Raw genomic sequence first — 8470 nt, 5'->3', positions numbered from 1 at the left:
CCTGCGATTTTGCCTTTTCCCTCCGTCCACCTGCAGAAGGATTTAAAGGTGCAGGTGGAGAAAAAGCAAAATTGAGACTGGTTTTGTAATCTCTGTGCTTGTGGCGGGAGGAATTTCAGAAAAAAGGTTCTTTTATTTGTTAAAAAATTTCTTTAAAGGTTTCTGCGAATCCTCAACCATGCGGAACGGGTTCTCTAAGGAACAAGAGCAGTGTTTTAAGCTAATTCAGCAGCTTTTTAAGGCTGCTGAATGTCTCCCTAGTAAGGGATCTTTAGACTTAGTTATTTAGGAAAATGTTGGGCAGAAGTTGAAATAATACCAGGTGGTGTGAGATAAGATTCTAGGGCTAGTGTCTCACTCCCTCCTTTAGAGGATTTAATTTGAAAATACTGGTTTGCTTGAATTTTGTTTTTGTTTCTGAATGGCTAAATCTCAGAATATTTTCCTAAACCTCTCGTAAACAGAATGAGATCTCTAATGTTACATCATAAGGATTCTACTCAGAAAGAATTTAAATTGATTAAAAAAAAAAAAAAGTAAATGTATTTGCCAGTGGAGAAAAAACTGTTTCTGAAGGTTATGAATGTGTTCATCAATTTGTCAATCTAACGCATGTTATAAGTGCGATGGGGGGTGTGACACGTTAAAAGAAATATTAAGAATCCTCCTTGTTTATGCCGGAGCCATGACCTTTTATTGTAAAAATGAAATACAGGTGTACTGTCTCCCGGAGAGAAGTAGTCCTTCTCCGAGGAAGACTAGGCACCATTTTTTAACTCCGTACCTGTAAACACTGATCATTTCCTTGGTGAAGAAATGGCTATTCTCCCCAAGGGAACAGTTAGTCAATCGAGTCACAAAAGGCCCTTGGCAAATAACCACCTTTGTCTAAAACATATTTAAGCAAAGCACCCCCACCCCCATCTTTCCCACTCTCCTTGCAAACTCTGAACCTAGGAACTACCAGGTCCTGAGAACAACAGGGGTCCTGTCTTTCAAAAAAAAAAAAAAAAAAAAAGGCACTTTTAAAACTGAGGCTATTTTTCAGCCGCCACTTGGAGCCTCTTTCATACTACTCCCTTCCCATTGCGAACCGGGAAACCAAGGTTTAAGTGCTTAAAGTTAAGAGGAGTCCTCCCAGAAGGGTGAGAATCAGGCCTCTGGGACTAAACAGGAAAAGTAATAGGAAAAAGTTAAAGGACTGTTTCTTTATCATTCCCTTAACTCAAGTTTATTTAGAACAATTGGCAACTCAATCTTTAGAGTTTCAGTGTGCCATAGCTGACTCTGTAGGGGGACTAGAAATTAACCTGCCCTCAGACAGACTGCTTCAAAACATTCCATTCCTTCAAATAAGGCTAGCAGAAAAGGTCCGCCCAACGCCAACTGGGGCGAGAACTGTGTTTCTTGACGGGTCCGGAAAAACCGGATGGGCTGCTATTCCTGGTAAGAGGGCAAAAACAGGAAAAATTTTGTATCCTCAGGACATTCCTCTACCCAGAGGGACAAGCTTTTTGCTGCAATCATGGCCCTGCAGCAATGGCCCCAGGAACCTTTGAATATATCTGTGACTCAGATATACTGTTTATACTATTCTACATCTAGATCAGGCATTAATTAAGACTTCTATTGACCCCAATCTACTTAACCTATTTTTGACCCTACAGTCCCTCCTTGACAAGCGAGAACACCGCCTCTTTATTACTCATATTCGATCCCATTCAGGATTGCCTGGCCCCCTGGTGGATGGTAACAATAAGGCAGATGCTTTAGTTAGTGTCCTTACTCACTTCCAGCAAGAGCTTCTCATCAGTTTTTTCATCAAAACGGCCAGACACTCCGAAAGCAATTTGACATTCCTCGCTCCCAAGCTAAGCAAATTATTAAAGAATGTCCTGATTGCCAAGCCCTTAGCAAGGCACCCCCATCTACAAGAGTCAATCCTCGAGGGCTAAGCTCTCAGATAATTTGGCAAACAGATGTCACTTATTATGCTCGCTTTGGGAAATTCAAATATGTTCATATTTCTAGTGATACTTATTCTGGCACCCTACATGCATCTGCTTGAACAGGAGAATCTGCTAAAAATATGCAAGCCCATTGGCTTGAGGCCTTTAGTCATTTAGGACGGCCTCAGCAAATTAAAACTGATAATGCCCTGGATATCTTGCCCATTCCACTCAGGTCTTTCTTCAGCATTGGAATATCCAACATAAAACAGGAATACCATACAATCCAACTGGTCAGGCAATCGTAGAACAGGCTCATCATACTTTTAAAAATCTCCTTAAAAAAACAAAAAAGGGGGAGTCATGAGTCCTCCCCCCAAAATTTGACTATGCTAGCCATGTTTACCTATAATTTTCTAAATTTTGATGAATCACTCTGTACTCCAATTGAAAAACATTTTCAGACAAAAAGAGTCAAAACCACCTTACCCTCAGGTCTTATATAGTGATCTGCTGGGAGACGGCTCTTGGCAGGGCCCTGCAGATCTCTTAACATGGGGAAGAGGGTACGCCTGTGTTTCCATTCCTACAGGTCCTGTCTGGTTACCAGTCAAAAGAGTAAAGCCTTATCATGAGCAAATAGACACCAAGCTCCGCTACCTGGAGGCGAGAACTGATCAATTTACAGACCAGATGGCCCAGCTGACCCTGAACAACCAGAAGGAACACGGACACCCACGGCGTCATTCATGGGTCTGGGTCCATCAACGGAGGAGGAGGACGGGGGCCTGCTCCAATGACAGGGGCTGAGGTTCAGGCACCTCCTGTGGAGGGCAACAACCCCTTGATGCCCCATAATGTTCCCTTTAGGTGTGTCCCCACCACATGGGGACATCAAGGCTCTTAATGCTTGAGCAAATGTCTTAGCGAACAAAAAGTGTTCCAGACCCTCCACGATAATCTACAATGGCTGAACTCTAAAAACTGGTTCAATGGACTAAATTTATGAGTTTGGGTCATGGCAGCCCTTGGATGCCTCCTTGTCGTAATCCTTATTTGTGCTTTACTATGTATGTGGAGGTTGTTTGCTCAAGATTGCATTTGGGAACAGCAGATAGGTTTCACAGGCTTAACAACTACAATTGAGCTCACAAACAAAAAAGGGGAGATTGATGTTGGGAACTGCCCTGCCTGGTTTCAGAGACTGTAATCCCCCATGGCTAAGGCTGAGTAAAAGACCTTGGAACCATAAGCCATTTAGGAGACAAAGCTTCTCTTCTCTGCCAGGGACACTGCCTCTGCCCACCTACACTATGTCCTACTTGGCCCCAGGTGGATGACTGGTTAGCCAATGACGGGTAAGATTCCTCAAATGAGGGACAACCTAAGACAGACACAGTCGCGAAGGAGCTCTCAGGGAAGGACTTCGGGAGCTATAGAAAAAGGGGGTGATGAACCCTCGCCCCTTAGCTTTGATATAGCCTGAGTCCTCATTCTGTCTTCAAGACATCTCCTAATCTCTTGGCTGCCTTACTTCCCTTCCCTGACTTAAGCCTGAAACAATGCCCTAGGCCTGAAACAATACCAGAGGTGGGTGTGGCCCTGTGCTGGAAAGGGCAGATTCCCCAGGGAGATCAGGCCTAAGAAAGAATGGGTAAAATCCTGTGAAACCTGTTTTGCTAATATCCTCAATTTAAATAAGGGTCCAAGCCTGAAATGAACTTGTTTCCCCAAAGTTTTATGGCCGTTTAGCTAACTGACCCTGACTCTAAATAAGCCCTCAGAGTTCTTTGAATGTTATCTATTGTTTGATCAATACTGCCTGACAATGAATACTGCGCTTAATCTGAGAATATGGGTCTTTGGAGCTGCTGGTTGCTTACTGATTATAATGCTCTGTGTACTTTGATGCATTTGCAGATTATTTTCCCAGGGTCGTGTGAGAAACCAGCAAGTAGCAAGCTTTGTGGGATCCATAGCAGTCCTAACTAAAAACAAGGGGGGAAATATAGGAGACTGTTCTGAGTGGCATGGGCCCAGCTCCCACTCAGAAAGGCCAGTGGAGAGCGAGGTCCAGCACACAGGACCCACACCCACGGATAGGTTTTCCCGTGGGGAATCAGGCCTGCATTGTACCTAGGCCGCTTTGAGTCTTGCTTTTTGCTAAAACTCCCCCACCCTGAACTGAGGCAGCAAACGTGTACTGCATATCTTTAAAGTAACTTCCTAAAATCTATGCTAACCATTCTTTCCAAGGACAAGTGTAACCAGCTTAACCACTTTTCCCTTTACATTTGCAAATATCCTTCTTCTTTTATGTAATCAGCAACACCCTCTCCTTTGTTTTCTGTAACCGCCTAAAGTGAACCTGTGCATAGTAAAATGAGGATCATTCTCAATGTAGTGTTCTCAGAAAAGCAATAAAAGCCTGTCAAGGCAAGGGTCGAGGTGCTCTCCTCTTGAGAGAGAGTGCTGTCCGTTTTTCTCCATAGGACTCTGTAGTCCTTGTGAATTTGTCCATTGCAGCCAGAACACACAGATCCCCGCATCAGCAGTCAGTCTCTGCAATGACGCCCAGAAGGGTTTGAACTGGCACCACAATTTCCTAGCTCTGCAAGCTTTGGCAAAGGGACTTCACCTCCTAGAGCAGCAGTATCTCCATAGGAATCGACTCTGCTTCACAGTGTAATTGAGAGTAACTATGTATGTGTGGTACTTTGTTCACACCTGGCTCCAGCCCTCAGTGAGTATCGGTGACCATCCTTTTATATGAGACATTCCTCATGAGTTTGTAAGAGACCCATAACTGCTCCATATGATTTTCACATATATTTTAAATGTTGTGAAGAGGTCACTTGTGTTCCTGCATCAGAGTAATATAAAAACTAAGATGTAACATCTAACGTATACTACGTGCTAAATTTGCTGTGAGCGATTCCACACTTACAATTACCTGACGAGGAAGTAATCCGCCCAGGGTCATGAGGCTAGCACACAGTGAAGCTCAGATCTGAACTCTGACAAAAACGCTGGCTCCAGAACGCACACTATTAACTATGCTGAGCTGCCTTTTATACACATAGTTCAAAAATTTAAATTGAATTAAAAGGTTTTTGTCAAAAAAACAGCAGTCCTCCACCGCATCAGTGAGGAGCCTGTGCAGAGTTCCTAGACTGGGCTGCCTCCTCACCCTGTAATGTGAGAGGCTACTGCAGCCAAACAAAATACTTTATTTTTCAGTTTTCCATTATTCCACTAAGTCCCGTTGCTTGTTCTAATTTACTCTATCAAATTACATGCTTTTCCTTCAAGTTTCCCCAGGGTTCTAGGCTCCTCTGACCACCAAAGGTCGTCTTTAATTTCCCAGGATTCATTTCAGTGGGTTTGCCACTCTTCCATTTCTCAGCTCCATCCTGACCTCAGTTTTTAGTGCCTACTCCTCTGGCAATTCCAACTCAACACATAGTTAGGGTTTTCAGTGAATCTGTGCTTAAGACTTGTTTTGTGTATTCATTCACTCAAGGATCACAACGCTGTACCCTATTCCCGGGGAAGCAACCACCGACCTCGGCGAACTTTTCCACCACCTCATCCTCTCATGCCATCCAAACACAAATAATTCTTTCATCTCGTAATGCCCCCCTGGAGTCAAAGGATGGTGACTTATCACCTGAAGACTTTTCTCAGCAATTTGGGGGAAAACCCTTCACTTTATAATTTAGGAGAGACTGCAAACTCACTTTCTGGCAGAGCTCATGGCCACAGCCATGAGTTGAAAAAGTCTTATTTAAAATTATTTTCAAAGCAATTATTCAGTAGTAAGCTAGCAGGCAATGCACAGCAGTGACAATCCTGAAATGCATTACTTGGTATCATTTATCAACCCTGGTGAGCTTCTGCCTGTGTGGAGGGCCCACCTCTCCTGCCTGAGCCCGCCTCCGCTGCAGTTCCAGCCTGGCCGGGGCCTAACCCACTGGAACTGCTTGTGAAGCCCATGGCCCTACCTCTGCCGGCAAGGAGTGCAGTGGCACAAAGTCCTTTAAGCTGTGATTGTCAAGATGGGTGTGTGTCCCACAGGTGGTATACAGAATATTCACTGGTCTCATGCAGAAAAAATGAACATTTCTGATTTTTAAAAATAAAAATACAATACAGTTAACTTGTATTTAGTGACACTGGTGCCCTCACTGGGATCCAAATGTCATGGTTCAGCAACCTAAGGTAAAGAGAGGCAAAACCACAGCTTATGATGAAGAACTGCAATTTCTGTGCTACAGGATGTAGTGGTTCTGTGGTCCCAAACAATGCATGACACTGTTATTTGCTCTTGGAAATAATGTTATGACCTGTTACAAGTCTCCTAAATGAGTAATTTCAATGGATTTTAGTTCATCTATTAAAGTAGTAAATGCAGCGAAAGCAGCACCCATTCCATTTGGATTTACATGTTTTTGAGAGGTACTCTTTTCAGGTATAAACGTCATTGAAACTGTCAAGCTAAAGTAAACTTTCAGCTAGACTCAAAAATGTTAAGCTATGGCCCTGGCAGGTGGCTCAGTTGGTTGGAGCTTCATCCCGTAGACCAAAATGTTGCGGGTTTGATTTGTAGTCAAGGCATATACCTAGACTGCGGGTTCAATCCCCAGTCAGGGCACGTATGGGAGGCAGCTGATGGATGTTTCTCTCTCTGCAATCAATATATATATCCTCAGGTGAGAATTTAAAAAGAAATATTAAGCTATGATTTCAAAAACGTTTCTCACTTTGCTCTCACTACAATGTTTTTAATGCAAAAATGTATATTGTACTATTAACCAATGAAGTATTTAGAAACATTTACTTCATCACTAACTCATCCATTATATTTTAATATGTATAAGGTTTAAGTAACATGTTTATATAACATATAAAATTTTTTAACTGATGAAGATGCCCAAACATTTGTAGTGTTAAGACTCTAAGGTTCAGTTTCCATTTAATGTTACATAACAAGCCACCCCAAACTTAGTGGTGTAGCCACCACCCTTTACCATGCTCATGGATTCTGTGGGCCAGGAATTTGGAAAAGGCACAGAAAGGTGGCTTGTCTCTGCTCCCTGATGCCTGCGAGCTCAGCCAGAAGACAAAAGCTGGGTGTTGGAATCATTTGACTCACATCTGAACCATGTCTGGTGGTTGATGCTGGAAGTAGTCTGGGACCTCAGCTGGAGCTGTTGGCTTAACACTTACACATAGCCTTTCTCACAGAATGGTGACTAGGTTCCAGGAGTGACTATGTGGAAGCTGCCAGTTTAAGGTCTGGGCTTGGAAACTGGCATAGCACCACTCCCTCATATTCTATTAAGTAATCACATAGCCCACATTCAAGGGGAGAGGACCTAGAACCCAACCTCTCAGCAAAGAGTGGTAAAGAATTTGGGGAGCATGGCATAGCACTTGCACAGATTCTAAGGCTGGAGCTCAATCCATTACATAGGGCTGTCTGGCTGCATACATACTACCAACATTTACAGAGCTTCCAAGTTTCTCTTTTGATCTTGTGAAGCGCTCTCAGCTTGGTTGGTATTTAAATAACTCAGGAATCTTTCCCCTTCTGGGTCCTCAGTGATTTTCACCTCTGTTTTCCCACTGTGTTCCCAGATCCCATAGAAAAGGCTCCTGTTCCTGGCGCTATTCCACCTGAACACAGACTAAAGATCTCTGAATGCATCAGCTGCCCCCCGGCGTACCAGCAGGCTGCCTTCCCAAAAGGAGACTCACAAACCCAACTTCTAGCTTTTTCCTAGGAGGAAGGGAAAAGGAGGAAAAAATGGGTTTGGCTGAGTAACCAGCAGAAAGTCATGGTTCCTTCTGCAGAGACCACTAGCTAGATGGCTGTCTTCAGCCTTGAAGACCACAGTGAAAACTTGAGCTTAAAGCAGATGCCTAGTACAGGGATGAGCTGGAAATCATATCTGAAAGGAAAGACTAAGGGGTTCCTTAAACCACAAAAGAAAATAGTTAAAGTAGAAAGTGATAACAGTGTCTTCATATATTTGATTGCTTGTCACAGGGAAGAGAACAGAGGTCTATGCTGCTCCAAAAAGCAGAACAAGATCAAACAAGTCAGTGTTTCAAGAAGGCCAGTTTCCATAGGTTATTTTATGGCAATCTAAGTGAGAGATGAAGGTGGTAATGAAAGAAGAGATGGATCAGAGAGAAACTTTGGAGAATGACTTGACAGGACTTGGTGACAACTAGCTGGGGAAGGCAAGAATGAAGGAGAAGGTGATGTGAAAGACTTGGATTTTAGGGTTGGACACTTAGAATAATTTCTAAGTTACCTCCTAACTCTCAGATACTGAGATTCTATAAAATTTCAAATTATTACAGCTGTTTGGGGGATGAGGGCATAAAATTACCCCCGGAAAGAACCCTTAGGTGGAGGCTGCCAAGTTGTACGGACATGGCCTGGTCTCTTTGTAGGTGGGGTAGGCAGGTCCACCCTCCAGCTGATCAGGACACCACCTTTCCTCTTCAGC

Source organism: Desmodus rotundus, chromosome 1 (assembly GCF_022682495.2).
Source record: "Desmodus rotundus isolate HL8 chromosome 1, HLdesRot8A.1, whole genome shotgun sequence".
Classification (NCBI taxonomy): domain Eukaryota; kingdom Metazoa; phylum Chordata; class Mammalia; order Chiroptera; family Phyllostomidae; genus Desmodus; species Desmodus rotundus.
Note: the sequence above shows the minus strand (reverse complement) of the source record.